At 40.0% G+C, this 17,594-nt stretch overlaps 1 long non-coding RNA gene across 1 annotated transcript in view; it reads right to left on the bottom strand.

Annotated features, from left to right (window-relative positions):
- Window positions 1–17,001, bottom strand: part of LOC135412402 (uncharacterized) — a 34,001-nt gene extending 17,000 nt beyond the window's left edge. The window contains exons 1-2 of the long non-coding RNA XR_010429629.1: window positions 16,761–17,001; window positions 3,982–4,139 (exon numbers count right to left, since the gene is read on the bottom strand). This is a non-coding gene — a long non-coding RNA (uncharacterized LOC135412402). The remainder of the gene's footprint in view (window positions 1–3,981; window positions 4,140–16,760) is intronic.
- Window positions 17,002–17,594: the final 593 nt, after the last annotated feature.

The raw sequence follows: 17,594 nt of genomic DNA, 5'->3' as shown, positions 1-17,594 counted from the left end.
ATAGGCAGTGATGCTTCAAGCAATGTAACCTGCTAGAATCTGTTGAAAATACAAATTGCGCTGGCCTTCCTATGGCTGTATTCTGGTTTCTATACATTTCTATTTTTAGCATACAGTTTTTATTTCTGACAGTGAACACAGATGTAAATAACAGAACATCATTATCATTATCATTACTACTAGTGGCACTTTGTTGAAGTGTCTAGGATGACAATAGATAGAAGAAAATCTATCTGTTGGATCTGGAAAGCAACAAAAAATTGGTAGTAAAGTTCTGTAATGCTTTATCTGATCACTTACAAGTGATCTCAAGTCTCTCTGATTCAGCAGAGATATTTTTTAATGGAAGCCTAGAAAGGGGATAGTTAATCATTTTGATCTGTGAGCAGTAAGTAAACTGCTAAAAATAAAGGGCGAAATGTTACTGGACAGTTCCTGGCTGCTGTGATAAAATAAATGACAAAGCTATATGTTTGCAGGTCACTTGCAAAGATGAAGGTACAGAGAAAGGCATAGTGGGTAGAGAAAATGGGAGCTGGTGTTTTTTCCACATAACATAATCCACACATTCAGTCTAACTTGAAGTATGTTATGCTGTAGTAGAGGTGAAAGAAATCTCAAACATAATTTTCATCTTTTTTTTCCAAGAGCATGACTTTTAATTACTCGAATTCAATGCACTGTAGCACAAATAGTTCTGTGCAGAAGCTTTGTTTTATCTCTTCTTCCCTCTTTGAGTGTTTGGTTGCCATCGTAAAGTATAAGTTCAGCTGCTGCATTCTCTAGGGCCTGGTTTCCTTCAGAGGTTTCTTTTGATGAATTTTCAGCCCATGATTGAAAAAACAGCTTCTCTTCTTCAATGGCAGGTGTTTAGTCATCAGAATTTGTCTCTGTGTTCACATAGAAGTTTGAACAACTTCAGAAAATTGCCATTAGGTTTTGTTGTTTTTGTTTTTTTTTAAAATAATTCTGCTATGCTTATATTTGGGGTTTTAGGGGCCCCCTGGTGGTCTAGTGGTTAGGATGCAGCACTCTCACTGCTGTGGCCCGGATTTGATTCCCGGTCAGGGAAACTCCCCCGGGCAGATGGAGCTTGTCAGCCCTGTAAGGCCATCCATCTAAGAGAAGGTCACTCTAAACAAACCTACGTCCTGAGGACCTCACTGCCACTGTCCAAGCTTGCTCGGCCCTGGCAGATGAACCTCAGGATTAAAGGGTGGGCTCAGTTCAGCGCACACTGTGTCTCACCTAAAAAATCCACTGTGCAGGCTCGAAGGGTAAAGACCTTTCCCAAATCTTCGCTCGCGAAGACTGGCCATACTACATTTGGGGTTTTCCAAAAAACTACGTTCTACATGAAGATGTGCATCTTTAGTGAACATTGCATTATTCAGCTGAGAGAAGAAATGGATTTACCTGGTTGAAGTTAAGCTGAGTGGGGATACATGCCACTGTCGTGTTGGAGACTGAGGGCTATTGATAGATTTGTAAGCCATCAGGTCTTTGTCATACTGTTTGAATTGGATGAAAAGGCAGAGAGAGAAGAGAGTATTTTTATAATCTGGGCTCTGGAAAATGGTGTCATACTATAGGTACAATGACACATAAAGACCTCGTACTACAGGTCTCTTCCACACTGTTTGGGGCTGTATTTTGCTGGGCTATAGACATTGCTGGGCTATAGACATTCCTAAACTTAGATTTAAAAGAATAAGTCTTCGTCTCCTGTCAGTTGCTTGTGTCAGCACTCCCAAGCAGAAAACAGTACCTCATATAGCTCTGTGCTGCTCTGTCACATTCACTAGTGTGTGGCAGTGTTACCTGAGTGGTATTGGTACCCTTACTTGTAGGTTGGTATTTACCTCAGATTTCTGTCATACACAATTAATTCAAATTGCATGTTAAGTTGTATAAGGTTCTCTTTGACCAACGGAGAAAAAAATTCACACCCAAGGGACTGCCATCCTGTCTATCCTGCCACCTATTTAGGATGTGATAAATGTTCCTTTAGGAGGTGCCCTTTCCTTTTGACTACAGCAAAAATGTCAACGGTGTGCACTTTAGGTAGGTAGAACTAGGTTATGTAACTGACCCTTTGCATAGTAAAACTATCATATGTAGCAGAACTCCAATAAATTATCAGTAAGAATTTTTCCTCAGGTTGTTTATATAGGGAGCAAAGGGATGTTAGTTGGCTATTTCAACCACTGAATCCTAAAACCTGAATGGTAGGAATGCATCTTCTCTATCCTATTGACATGGACTATTCTGAGGTGTTGAGAGCCTTTGAATTTCATTTGCTTCTTCGGCATAAAGGCTTACATTTAGCATTTTAGACTACCTTATTCAAGACTTTGGACCACTTCTGAACAGCATGTTGAAATAAGTAACCTTTCTCTGAAGCTTGGTATTAATGTCCTCTGTGCCAAAAGCAAAATCTCAAGTCCTTGAAAGATAGATGCATTATCAACTTTTATTAGGTGCAAATTGCTGATGTGGCCCTATTTTCTCACGTGAGAAGAAAAGTGGAAGGAACTTATCCCTGGTGAATTCTCCCTGGATTCTCTACCATGGCCTTGAGTACATGGACTTAACCGAGTGTGACCTTATATTCTGCAGAGCTGAATGGCACAGTTACATAAACAGAAAGGAAAACAGACTAGGCCACATAATATGGAAGAAGTCCCTTATAAACAACTTCTTAAATGACACTACCAGAATTTGCATAAGCTAATGAGCTTGTGCATTGGCAAACAGTTACCGTAATCAACAGCATTGTAAAAAAGCATAATATAAGCAAAGTTGCATTTCAAGTTGCATGTCCATTTCTACTGTGTTCTGTTAAACAAGAATTGTATAACAGAAATAAGCATGGCAATTTCAAACAGGAATGACTATTGTGTGAAAAAAATGAGTATAAAATTATAATTACTGATTTGACATCCATAATTATAATCAGACCTGAACAACAATTGTAGCTATCAGTAACTAATTTATGCCTTTCTTTGATGGAAGAAATGAAACCCCAAAAAGCCTTTCCTCACTTATGTTCTCCAAGCCAAAGAAATAATGTTTACATGTATGTATTTAGAAGTATAATAAAAGCAGCTGGGTGTGGCCTTCCTCCATCAGAAAGAAAACCAAAACACAAAACCACAAGGGTTTTTGTTGTTATTTTTGTTTGGTTTTGGGTTTTTTTTTTTTTTTTGCTAATGAGGGACTGCGCATGGGAGAATAGAAACTGTTAACTTGCAGGCCTTGTCATAGGCAATGACTGTTTTTCCCTCACCACAGTGGGCTGGACCTCTGAGGCTCGGCAATTACCAACCACCACATGCAAAGTGGAGTGCAAACCAGCCCTTTGTTTGCTGGTTAATGACTACATACACTTGCATGTTTTGAGAAAGGTGCTCAGCTCAACCACTTGGGAAACAAGCAAGTGAATGCCACTAAAATACTAAGTCTTCCACTTCCAGCTTCCATTTATCAATAAAATGTTCAAATGGGTGACTGTCAAAGCAATGACTTATTTGCTGCTTACAGAAGTCCCAACAATATTGTGTCAGTGGTATCTTATGTATATGTCAGACAGCCATACACCAAGCCAAGAGTTCTACATGATTTAAGATCTCTGTGTGAATTTTTGTTTTAAAAAAGAACTTTCTCAGCAGTAGATTAGACAGGATCTGTGGTTACTGATACAGTTTGCTGTAGCTAATCTCAGGAAGTTAAAGGGTGTTGCTCAGGGGAGTAAATGGATCAATTCAATATGGTACCATACTAAAAAAGAAAAAGGGCCTGTTTCGTAAATTTTAGATTTAGTAGGATTCTCCTACTGCCTAATGACCTCCAGAAGCAAGTTCTCAGCAAGTGCAATTCACCATTGCTTTATCATCTGGCAGTCAGAGCATAGCTTGAGAAAACAGCATATACAACATCACAAGCCATTAAAAAGTAATTTCAGAAGAGACTTGCCCATACCTTGTCTCTCTCACTCCTTCATCTTCTGTGAATGCTGCTGCTGTTCAACAGAGCTCTGCTGCTGCTGTTCAGCAAGAAGCATCTTTGTGTGACACACAGGCAGTCTGTGCTTGGGTAGGTCAAATGGCAACAGGATTTTGGAAACCACCTGAGTGGGGCTGAGGTGTAGAAGAGAGAGGAAGAAGAAGCAGGTTAGTTCCTGCTCTGTTCCAGCATAAAGCCCCTGTTTCAGCTCAGTCTCCACTAGTCCCCCACTTGTGCCTGTGGAGAGGGCAGGAGCCCATCTCCTGCACAGGAGGAAAGGGGAGAGCCCGACTGTGCAGCCAGATAAGTGCCCCCAAGTGAGGCTTTTCTGATGCACCTCAGCCCTGCTGCTTATCTGAAGATAATCTGAGTGTTGCATAGTTCCCTTGCTTCTGCAGGCCTAATTATTGTACATACATGGCCTACTTTTCCACATTTTCTTCCTTTCTGTGTCAGTGTCCCATCCACAAGTTATGATGCCATGCACCTTCTTTCAGATGAGGAGTGCTAGGTAGTCCTCCTCTCTCTATACCAGAGGTTCTGTCACACCTTTTTCAGGAACTTTTTTCCAGCGTCTTTTCCACCCCTCCCTTCTGTCTCCATAAGTCTGTCAGTCTCCCATTTCAGCCATTTTACTGCTTCTATGCACATATCCTCATTTTCCCAGGTCTTGTCCCTCTCCTTCATGGCTTTATGTGATTCCTCCATCCTCCAATTCCTACACTAATGCCACTGCTGTACTTCTGGCCCTGACATAATTTTGTTACTAACTTATTACTTATCTTTCTGCCCAGTTGTGTCACAGTTGCAGAACAGCTGAGGTTGGAAGGGACCTCTGGAGGTCATATGGTCCAACCCCCCTGCTCAAGCAGGGACACTTAGGGGCACCTGGGTTGTTAGTTACAGAAATTCCCCAAATGCAGTCATGTTACAGTTGCAACATGCAGCAAATGTTCCTGGCTTGAAAATTTTGGATTGTGAGAACTTGAAAAAAGAAACACACCAAGAAAAGCTCCCAGATCCTGAATTACTGTGTCACATGAGCAGGCCACAGTTCTTTGCATTTCCAGGTAAAAAAAATGGAGAACAACATGGACCCAATTGCCAGAAGGAGATGTGGCTTTTAAAAGACTTACAACACCTAAATATTAATAGAAAAGCCTGATATAATCTTCCTCATTTATATGGTTTGTGAGAAACCTCAGCCTACATGTTGTTGCTCTATCACAGGACCCTTCCTGAGATTGCTATTCCCCTAACTTCCTACAGAGTGAGGTTGAATAGTCACATCTTCATTGTTTGTGGGTGTCCACATGAGCTGCAAATTGACCATGCTGCAAAGGCAGGGACACAGGGCCAGCTCTAAACCCCTTTAAAGGGAGGCATTAAGTGTACTGCAGTGAGCTGCTTTGTGAGCACCTTGGGAGTTTTATAGTGTGGATGTGGTGCTGTGTAAGAGTGAATAAGGCCCTTTGGGCTTCAGCCAAAGTATCCCCGCAGTGTTTCACTGATCCATGCGGATGGACTGGTTTTGTCCAGGACTCCAGAGTGGCTGACCACTTGTCTATTTTACTTAACTATGTGTTCCTACAGCCAGGTTTATATATGTCTGTACAATCTGCATTTATTTCATCCTTAGTATTTTACTTCTGTTACTCTAGGTAATATAGCTGACTGCAAAAAGAGCACCTTTGCCAGTGATGTATTCTGGTGTGACAAACAGGACAAACATGATACCAACAAAAATAGCATAATGCACCACAAAATATTCATATATATATATATATATACACATACATATAATGAAAACAGATGGTTGTTGCTGTGCTGGGAGGGGCAGTATTGTTTATTGTATAAGCAGCCATAAGTGTGGGGGCTGATTTTCATTTTTCTAGTCCTTTCTTGACATCCTGGGTCTGTTGCCTAACAACTAATCTCCTTCATGCATAAACTATTAACTGGCAGTTCTAGCGTTCATCATGCAACCAATTGTCTTTATTTAGGGACTACTTTAATCTGAAAAACAGTTTATATTAGAAACACATTCTTAGCAGAAAGCTAAAAAGACTTTATAATCTTTCAAATAGGCATCAGGGAGTGGTATGGTGATTTCCTTTAATAGTGGTAATGCCAGAAGGTCAGTTCTGAGATTTAATTACCTAGAACATTATTAAAGAAAGGAACATAATAGAGGGTGTGGTAGTTTGGTCTGGGCCTTCCTTGGTGACCAGTTTGTAACCAAGGAAGGGTCCAGATTTACCCAGTATTCCCTACGATTTTTACGTAAGCCAGGCTATAAGAAGAAAGGAGGAGAGGCCTTCCCGCTCTTTCCTTCCAGCGTCTTGGAGGTGCAGGTTCCCTGCTGTTGAGTCTGTCGGGTTGGGGAGTGAGGCCTGGTAAGGCCTTGTCGACCCTGGGAGATGGAGGTTGCTGGCGATCGTTCCAGTGTGACCTTCTGTTGTCCCAAGGAGAGTAGTGAGATAGTTTTTTGCCAATTCTTTTAGTTACTAGATCTCGGGCTACTGATTGGGATATATATATATTTTATTTCGGTTTTGTTTCTTTTCCCTTCCCTTTTCCTTGTGAAATTGTATATATATTTCAATTGTATATAACTGTAACATAAGTGTAAATATATTTATATATATATTGCTTTAGCTGTCTCTCTCTTGTTTGGGTTTTCTTGGTTGTTTTTTCCCTCAGGACAATGGAAGCCAGTTTGTGCAGTGGGGGCCCTGGCAGACTCTGGGGAAACATGCCCAGCAGGACCGAGCTAAGGCAATGTGTTTGGTTTGACAACTTCTGGTTTGCACAGGAAATCAGAGAGAGCTTTCTCAGTCCAACTGAAATCACTGCCCATCTTACAATATTTATATGCTCTAAACAAGCAGGCACTCCTTTAAACTTAAAAAAGAGGTTGAGTTTTGTCCAACTGAAGTCTGTAATAAAAATCCCATTGATTTCAGTGGGGTCAAGACTTTACCTCACTGTTTCTTTTCCTGAGCTGCTGTTTTGAAGTCCAACATGGTAATAAAAATGATTAGAGGAAGTGCCACAGACTCTCTTTTTCCAAGCCTTTTCTGGAAATCACGGACATCCCTCCTTTATCAGTGCATTTTATACTCCCTCCTTTGACCCCTGTGTCAGGCTAATGGCTTTCTGATTAAGAGTCAGATAAACCTGCTGCAGAGCTCATCAATATCACTCCCTTTCGGCCACAGGTCTGGGTCAGTGATGTGAGCATGAAATATGCCTTTCCTCCTGACCTGCTGATGGAAAAATGTTGTGCTACTGTAGGGCTTGCTGCTCTGAGTTAAAGACAGCCTAGCAAATGAATCAGGTGTGGAGTTCTTCCCCTGGAAATTCTTTATGCCCTAATTGTTTGATCATCTTCCTCACAAGGTTTTACTGCCAATACTTTTACCCCATCTATTTCTGGAAATGGATGAGTACTATAAGTGTCTTCTTGTCATAGACCTGGGGATTTGCATTTGTTTATTTTTGCTTGAGAAGAATAAATAAACTGGATCAGTGGGACTAGTAACATGCCAAGAGTTTAAACACATGAAATGCCTGTTAGTGCTTTCAATATTTTTCTTCTCTGGGGGTCATCATTGTTTGGTGTTCTGCAAATAACTGCTCCTGAGATTATAGTCTTCGCTGCTCTCAGTGTTTGCCAAGGCAGTCAGGACTACGTGGCCATCCATCTTTTAGCTAGAAACTATGGAACTAACCCAATGCATAGGATTAGGTGTCTACCTAAATTTAGCAGTGAATGCATATGTGCACTAGTTGTCTCATCCACAAACTTAGAGATCCTTAGAGAGTTCTTCAGCTCACCATCCAGTACAGATGGGATTCAGCTGCCTAATCATGTATGTCTAGTGACATTTTGATGCTCCAGGATATTTCACCTGGCCACCATTTGCTGCTCTTGAAGGGCCAAAATTTTCTGTATGTCCTGTGCCCAGCCTCCCTTGGTTCTGTCCCAAGTGTCCTAGAACACCTCAAACAGCTCTCCACATCTCTCTTTAGGAGTGTGAATGCCTCTTTTGTTTATTTATCTTAGGATAAGGTGAAATTCTCTCCTGGCTTCACTGACTGTATTGATTAATTCTCTATTGATTAGTCTGGAAGTTTAAGATGACCTTGGCTCACTGTAGACACTTAAATTCTCGTGACTTTCTGTCTGAAACCTAATCCTTGTGCCCCTACCTAAGAGCTCCCGAGTCTTTAAGATTATAATTAGTATTTCTCAACATGGTTTAAGGAATTATTATTTATTAGTGTCAGTTTGCCCGTCTAATCATAGTATACAGTGATGCTGGTGTTTTCAGACGGGGCCTTAGAAGGGATTTAAAATGTGGAGGAATTTGCACAACACACAACAGAGATGAATTTCACATTTTGTGACTTTTCCTTTAAAACAGACTTATTGAGTCAGGAGGTTTGTTCATGCATTTGGCAACTTGCTCAATAGTAGCCTTTGGAAGACCTGCTGTGCCACTGTCAGAAGTTAATATTTTTTTCTAATTGGGATTATCTGTTAATTCAATCATTACCTTTTCTTATAAATGCCAAAACCTCATCGAGCATTAATTTTGCTAAAAGACCTTATGATATGATAATATGATATATAATGTAATATTCATAATTTATATGGTATTTTACAGTATCTTCACAGTAGCAGCCCCATTATTAGACTTTGAAGTTTTATAAACTGTGTGTTGCTCTGTGTGGTTTATTTGTGCTAATTTGTGAAGTGCTGAGGAACTAATAGTAGTTGCACAGTCTCTGTAGGTATCAGGTGGCATTCAGCTCTGAAATGCTCAAGGAGTTAATTATTTGGGGTAGAACAAAGGAAAAATGCCTATCCTGTTTTCCACTGAGAAGATACGAACCATAAAATGGTTCAATGACCATAAAAATGACAGAGTTTTTAATAATAATTCACATTAATAATCTCCTCATCAGACTGGCTAGTAGCTCTGTTAATGAATAGCAAGCTAGATTTGTATTTATATACTGTTTTTACTCTACAGGGCAACAGAACTTTGCAGTCTTGCAAAGGAGGCCTCAGCATTTAGGTTTTATTTTTATTTTTTTTTCCTTTCCAAAGAAGAGTTGACGCACAGACAGCAAGACTTCATTGTATGTGTATTTGTATAGGAGAATTTTATATTTTTTTTAAATGCATGCTACCACACTTCATTGTTTAGAAAATGGCATATGATATCAATATCAAAGATCTCACAGCAATGCATGTACCCAGGGGACAGAGTCTAAACTACGGTGTGTAAACTTAATTTGGTCGTTTCCTGACTTGTGCTTGGCTGATGCTAACCCATTCACTTTCTCATGAAGTTAGTATTTATAGAGAGCATGTGCAAACATAGACTATATTTCATTGAATTTTTGGTTTAGTTATTTTGTATTCTGGTGCATCTGTTTCTACTGAAATCCTTTTGTCATAACTGAGTAATGTAAAAAAAATTAAATGTCTTATTTTTCTTTAAGAAAAATTTTCCATTGAGAAATCTAACCTTTGCTTTTGCCCTACAGATTTAGTAAACTAGAGCAAATAAAAGCATTCCAATGGCTGTATGAAAGGTGCTTGTTTGCATGCGTTTGGGGGTGGCAGCAGTGGAACCATTTGCAGATATCAACACCCATGGTAGCCTTTGGTAGCGGTCTTTTAAAACTGAAATTTATTTGAATTCCAAGAAAAGACAGACACTGTTAGTTGATGTTGGTGCTGTATGACACCTGGAATGTTTTGGATGTTTTTTACCAATTTTACGTCCCATTTCTGCCTGTTCAGCAATAAGCCAGTCAGAACCACTCCTATAATTTTAATGCTGCACTAGCTATTGGAAAGGGTATTGTATGCCCTCTGCTCCCTCCTCCAGCTCCAGGGTGGAATTTCCAGAAAAAATGAAAGATCAGGCTTCATTTTCTACCCTTTTTGTCTGCTTTCTCTGCTTTCTTTTTGACACAGGACCAATTCTGCTTGAACTTTATGCCAACTGTCTGATAGAGGATATTGGGCTTTCCCACAACTTTACGAGTAAAAGTTTTCTAGTTGTTTTCCTATGCAATTCATGAAACCAGCTGGAGTAGGAGATACACGCCTAGCATCCAAACAAGGCCTGTATTATGCTTCTACAAGAACTGGAATAGCCTTCTGACATCACTGGAGTTCAGCCTCTTGAGCAAAACCTAGTCTTTTGGTGGCAGAATTCTCCCTTTGGTGGTACTAACTTCTAAGAGAATTCACTTTCGAGCTCATGACAGCTAATTCTAACCTTAATATTTTTTTATTAGAATTTTGGACAACAACTGTGAAGTAATAATATCAAGAGCTGTGTTTCAGATGGTGAGGGTTAGTTCTGCACATGGTTGAGTGGGAAGCGGAAGGTGTAAGGGAACATGAAGCATTTTCTTTTGGATAGTAGCATATATGAGTCCCTCCCTAACATTCAGCCCCTCCTACCTTTTAAACTGATGTTCTTTCTTAACTCCATACATAAGCATGTGCGTTGCAAAGTTGAGCAATGGATTTAAATGCTCAGTGGCACTGCAGCCTAAAGATCAACATAGCTTCTACATGCATTTAAAAATATAATTCTCTGATTTGTTTCAAGGCAGAAATGGTTAACTGGAAAAACACAGCCCAGCACCACAGGCTCTCTATGTGCAAGGGCTTTAATGACCCCCAACTTTTAAAAATTTGTCAGACATAAAAGCAGTACTAATCTGATTAGTAACTGTGATTGAGTAAATCTACTGTAAAAATGGACCGTGCCCTGTTTTGAACATGATACCATGCTGGTCATTTGAGAACTGCCACTGTGAAACATAAAAGTCTCTTTGATGGAATATTTATTTTATGAGTTGAAAAAAAGGGATAATATAATATTGTTTGTTTTCAAAATCACTTGTAAAATTTTATTAGCCAAGGAGCCAATATTCAAAACAGTCAAGAAAAGGCATGCTGTTCAGTACCAGAGATGAAAACTCATTAGAGAGGAAATCAAGTGGTTAAGTACAAGAATTGCTCACTCTAATTCTTTTTGCTGCAGCACCCCTTATGAATAAAAAGTATTTTAGAAAACCGTATTTGCTAAGTTGAAAAAGTCAGCACTAGGTTGTGGGGCCTTGGAAACCCCCACTGAGCTTTCTATCTGCCCTCCAGAATATTTCTGCATGTCCCTTTGGCAGACACAACTACTAATTTTAAAGCAGAGAAACGTCTTCATTCCTTGGTGCTCATGTGCACTGCAATTAGTCTTATTACAAAATGCCAAAAAATCTCTGGCAGCTAAAATAAAGCCCAGATAAATGTCCACACCACTGATGAATTAGTTCCTTGAAAAGAAGTAGGGGTGGACAGGAGCCACAACATTTGGATCTTGATCCAGGTCTGGAAAACCTGAGGCTTGTGTTTTGGCTCAGCCCACTATATACATATATAGAAGGAGGTCAGCAGCAGCATTTGCATCCAGATTTCATTAACTGTTTATTTTAAGGGCATGCATATGTACACACACACATGGTTTACGATTGTTATCCAAACTTCAAATAGAACAATAAATAATATTGCATATAAAATGTCTCATTTTACATTCGCCCACACGTAGAGGTATTTCCTTTCTGGTCAGAGCATCTAAGAGGCTGTCCTGAGTCAGGAATGCTTGACCAGCCTCTCTTGCTCCAACATTAATGTTCTATTTACCTAATTAAATATTAGCTCAAGCTGTTTGCATGGCAGAACATGCCAGCTACTGAGAGAGAAAAAACCCACTTTCCTAAGCCAAAAAGTGCATTTTTTAGACATGAGATGCAACTTATCACCTCAGCTTAAAAGCTTTTAATTTTTTTAAAAGAGAAGTAATTTTACCTTGTAGTAAAGGACTTTTACTTTGTTCAATAAAGTGAAAAATATTAATTTTTAGGATATATGGAAATCTTAATTTGTTCTGCAACAAGTCTTGCTTCGTGTTCAGTTTGTCTGCATTTTTGTACAGAAGGAAACATTTTAGAGCACATACAGAAGAAATTACCAGGACACTGCTCCTGCTTTTCCCTCTGCACCAGAGCATTTGCAGTCATGGGTGACTGGAGCCCAGACCTCCCTCTGCTCCTGCAGTCCTGGACCTGTGCCTTTTAGTGCCCGGGGAAGTTTCCAAACCGCCGCTTTCCCATTAGAAAGTGAGGACATGTCCTGCTCCTTACATGGAGCAATGGAGGATTTGTGGTAATACCGAGGGACTTGTGCCAGCAGGGCAGGTTGCGGGTTCCATGCACAACAGGTGACTGCCAGGGACTGGACAGGAGAGCCACAGAGCTCACTGCCCAAAACCCTGCTGCTGCACTCTCCTTGGGAAACCAGCTTCAAATTATGCCCATGCCTCAAAGATCTTGCAATAAACCTATTTGCTCCTGGATCCAGATAGTTTTTGAGCATTTGTGGGAGAAATCACAGGTGCAAAGTCCTGACACTTTGGTTGGGGCAGCAGGGGAAGTCCTGAGCACTGCCAGCGTTCACAAGTGAGGCTTTTAAGTCTGGCTGTAAGACAACCCTGTGCAATGAGTTTTGTTGAACACTTGCTGTTAAATCTGCATCTTTTTGAACAAAGGTCTTGAACCTAAAACTGTTTGAAACAACATTTTTTAGTGATTCACTTGTAATAAATACAGATGAATTAAAATTTCCCCTCCATAGTCTGTGTTCTGCTCATTGAGGAGAAAGAAAAATAGACATTTTTCAGACTTTTTAACCTATGATTCAAGCTCTTCATATTTGTACATACATACATGTGTTTTAGTATGTATAGATACATACATATATTTTAAAGATCTTTTCATAAAGCGTGCCTCCTATAAAGACAGATCTGTGAAAATTAAATAGGAGACTAAAGGATTTATCCAGGCTGGGGGGAAGCTTTCTGAAATGTAAAGATCAGTATTCTTTGTTCCAAATCCAACAACCTGCATCTGTGACATACATTTTTTTTTCTATTTTGAATCTTAACTGAATTTGTGTCAACAGTTCAATGGGTGCAAACTCTAAAAAAAGTCACCAGAATGGCTTATTTTGATAATTTTCTGGATCAGATTTCCCCTGTAATAAAGGCACTGTAGGGATGGTCAGCTTATGACTAAGAAGTAAGGTAAAAAGAAATTTCCTAGGCTTGAAAGAATGAGGCATAAAAAGGAAGATGAGCACCTGGAACAGTTTCCATGCTGCTCATCAAGATCACAAGTAAAGATCCAGTATGATTACTTTCTTTCAACCATCCTGTGATCCACTCTGTATTAAAAACCCATAAGTAACAGTGACCATAGCACACACCTATTGTGATTCTAAAATGAATCTTTGTTCTTCAGGTAGTTAATTTATGACATAAATTCTCTATCGAGCAATTATATACATGCACAAGGACAAGGAGTAATAAATATATAATATTTTAGTGCGTGGTAACTACAGTGGAGTCAAGTCTGGAAATCTGAAGGAGAGTGCAAAATTGAATGAAATGAAACATTATGTCCTAAAAAAAGGGACTCAGATCAGGACTGTTAAAACCCAATATGGATTTTCTCACCAACATTCTGACAGAAACTGAACTTGATCCACTATTCTTTATATTCTATTACAGTATATTTCAAAATCAGACTATTTGCTAGAAAAAACTCTGTTTGTATTGAAACACAGGAATCACATATTTTCATCCCTCTGAATTAGGAAATCCCAAATGTATGGGGTCCCAGGCTGCTTGTTAGGGATGATGGTTTGTGTAGAACAAGCGATGAACAACTCTTTGTTTCATTCCCAAACAGTTTTATAAATAGAGCTCACTTACAATCTCATAAACTTCATTCTATCCTGAGGCCTTTCTGCAGAGCTTCATTTACACACTCACAAATTGAGCATTTAAGAGGTTTACTTTAGTTTGATAATGATCTATTAGAACTGATTATATACATATAAAAATTGAGTATCTAGTACAAACATTCTTTCACATAAACAATGCATCACCTCATTTCACTGTGGTCTCATTTCTGGATGGGGTATCAAGTTCATGACATTATGCTAGGGCAAAGTGACTTGCTCTTGTAGCATAGTGCTTTGGAGCTTCAAAAACACAGAGCACCAGACCTTCAGCATTTTTGGGAAGTTCCTTCTTAGCAGAGGTCATTGTTGTAAATCGGGTGAGATTTTACATGTATGTATGAGATTCTGTAGGAGGTATGTATGTGTGCACACGCAGAGAGGGGGCAACAGAGGTGGAAGGACGGTGTTAGTAGTAGGAACTTACAATATTCTGGTCACTTAGAAAGGGCATTCAGCATGTCACTGGTTATTATTGAGGCTTCTTTGTTTTCAACTTCTAAAATATCTCAACTAGCAATTCCTGAACCCTGGCCCACATCCTTTTTTTTCATATTCCTTCCTAGGCTTCTGTCTTGTGAAATATTAAGCATCTTCCCAAACTTCCACATGAAGCAAATGGCATTTCCTCTGGCATGGCCCTGGTTTCATGACTGCACTTTGGAGGGTGCCCTGTGCAGAGCAGTGGAGGGAGTGATTGTGACCACTGTCACGGCATTGCTGTTCCCCAGCAGGATGAGTTATTCCGGGGAGAGAAACTGGGAATGAATAGATTGAGGACAATTCTGGTTGCTGCCTTACACCAACATCTGAGGTTATCCATCAGAGACAGTGAGGAGGAGGTAAGAGGAACATGCCAGATAGGAATAAGTATATCCCAGATACTCCATCTGCTGTCAGTGCCAGTGCTGCCACCTAGAAAAGAGCTGTCATGATGGTGGTGGCTTAAATTGGCTGGAAGGGGTCCAAGGGAGCAGCAAAATTTACTGGGGAAGAGATTGCTGCAAGGAAAAAAGGAGAAGGACTTCTGGAAAATCTTTCTCTCCTCCAAAATATCACATTATTGCTAAAATTCTCTGTAATCCGTGTCCCAAAGCTATTCTTCAGCAAATGAACAAAAGGAAAATCTGGTCACCCACCAGTGCCTTGGTGCACTTAACAGTTCTATCAACCAGTCAAACAATGAAAATATTGATGTCTCTTCAAACTGTGCCTGACTTATTTAATATAGGCTGACAGCCCATTATCAGCAACATCTCAAGTGCCAAAAAACATTAATGCCATATTACATCTTCTCAAGTGAAAACACAAATGAGCAGGTAACCATTTTTCTCATCCCTCTGTGACTGTTAGCAGAGCAGACCCCATTGGCTGTATTTCCTCTGGAGAATCTATGAGACCAACAATGTAACTGAAATAACTGGAGAAAACACAGACACAACAATTTTAGTTTTCGTGCCAAATCCAGATAATTTTAAGATTTTTTTTTTCTTTTTTTTTACCAAGGTTTTTGCTCAGCATTTATTTCAGGTATGATACTGCATTTTTCTATTTCTACAAGGAATTCACAAGAATATTGCCATTGATAGGTTAATTCATTGATAGGCAATCATATGTATTTATAAACAGCACAAATAATTATGACTAAGAATGTGCAGCCAAAAAAGTAAAAAGGAAAGGTAAAATTAATTTTATAATCCTCTCTAGAATCGCTTATTTTTTTCTTCTGAAGGATTTTTTTTCCAGACAGGCATTCCCAGAGAAGGTTGCAATGGTTTACTGTCAGAAAATGTCTGATTCTTTGTTAACTGTTTACATTTGATGAGCTCTACAATATCCTTACAAGTAACATCAAAGACTGAGTCAGTCCCTGCATTCAGTTTATTCCCACACTTGAAATGAATACCGTCTGAAGAAAGCCGTAGTTCACCACTGCCAAAGGAGCCAACCCATGGATACAGACAGCAACAGGGCTCTGCTGTGGATAAATACGTGGTTGAGGCCCAACTTTGTTTTCTGATAAATCTACAGTGATCATTAGCTCTAAATATCACTAAGTATTGTCAACCCTAAATATCTCCTGATTTCTGGGAGAGACTATTTACAAGAGCATGTAGTGACAGGACAAGGGGGAATGGATTCAAACTGGAGTGTAGATTTAGATCAAATGCTAGAAAAAAAATTTTTTACTGTGAGGGGGGCAAGGCACTGGAACAGGTTGTCCAGAGAAACTGTGGTTGCTCCATCCCTGGAAGTGTCAAAGGCCAGGTTGGATGGAGCTCTGAGCAGCCTGGTCTAGTGGAAGGTGTCCTTGCCCATGGCAGGGGGGCTGGAAACGAGACAATCTTTAAGGTCCCTTCCAACCCAGGCCATTCTATGATTCTTGTTTGCTGAAATTCAAGTTAGTTGATCATCAGTTCAAGCACGGGAAAGTGTTTCTCACAACATTCTTTTTGTTGGAGAAGAATATTGGAAGAAATATGGGAACCTTCTAAATTTTATTATTTTTTTGGGTAGTAACCACCTCTTTTTTTTGTCATTGTGTATTTCTGAAGGGACTGCCTGACCACTTGGAGTACTGATAAGACTAGGAGGGTCTAACTGCTTACAGTACTGAAAAAACATGCTAAGAAAATGAGAATAAAATAACAAAGATTAAACCTGTAAATTGACCAACACCGAAGTTAGAGATGTCTCCTCAGTACTTTATAGAGAGTATAATTCACAAAAGCACATAAACCTAGGTATTGACCTAATTTTGTGGTTGCAATCTGTAAATTCAACCCTCTTGGTCAGTGGGACCCTCAATTCATAAACCAGCACTATCTGAATTTCTCTGCTGATGCAACTGATTTGTTCTTACACGATTCCTCTTGGAGGCCAGATACTCCCCTCGGTTTCCCCCTCGTACGCCGTTTGTTTCCAACGGAGCTGCTCTCCCTGCAGCAGGGTGGGGAATTGTGCAGGGCCCGTTTCATCCTTTCCGCCCATCCCGTCAGGTCCCGAAGGAAGGTGACTCCTCCCGGTCGGGGTTTTCCGAGCTCTCCCCTCAGAGCCCCGGGGCCGGTCCCGCCGGCAGATGGCGCTGCCTCCACACGAACTCGCCGCTCCGTGTGGGGCCCCGGCAGGTTTGGATCGGGCACAAGGAATAAATTCTTCGCTGTGGGAGTGGTGAGGCGCTGGAACAGGTTGCCCAGAGAAATTGTGGATGCCCCATCCCTGGAATTGTTCAAGGTCAGTCTGGATGGAGCTCTGAGCAACCTGGTCTAGTGGAAGGTGACCCTGCCCAAGGCAGGGGGGCTGGAAATAGATGATCTCTGAAGTCCCTTCCAACTCAAACAAGTCTGTGATCTTATGAGGTTGATTTTTTTTAAAACTAATACATTTTATACTTTAGCAGCTGATGCAGCTGTTCATCCATCAGACTGAATCTAGCAACAAAGATTTTTTTTTTAAGGAATCTACAGACATTACTTACAAAAATGTTTACTACACAGAAGTGAAAAAGCAGCAGACTGTCAATTTTTTACAGAAATAATGTCTACTGTGGCAAAATTTTCATATTTCTGGAAACTATTACTTGACAATTTAAAGCTAAGAAAAAAAAAGACTGGTAATTTTGAGGCATTCCAATTTTCAGAATTAAAATATTCAGCATTTTCTGAAAAATCAAGCTTATGGTGTTTCAAACTGAGAA

The sequence above is a fragment of the Pseudopipra pipra genome, chromosome 1 (assembly GCF_036250125.1).
Source record: "Pseudopipra pipra isolate bDixPip1 chromosome 1, bDixPip1.hap1, whole genome shotgun sequence".
NCBI classification, from domain to species: Eukaryota; Metazoa; Chordata; class Aves; order Passeriformes; family Pipridae; genus Pseudopipra; species Pseudopipra pipra.
The sequence above is the reverse complement of the archived record's forward strand: the minus strand, read 5'-3'. Positions and strand labels throughout refer to the sequence as shown.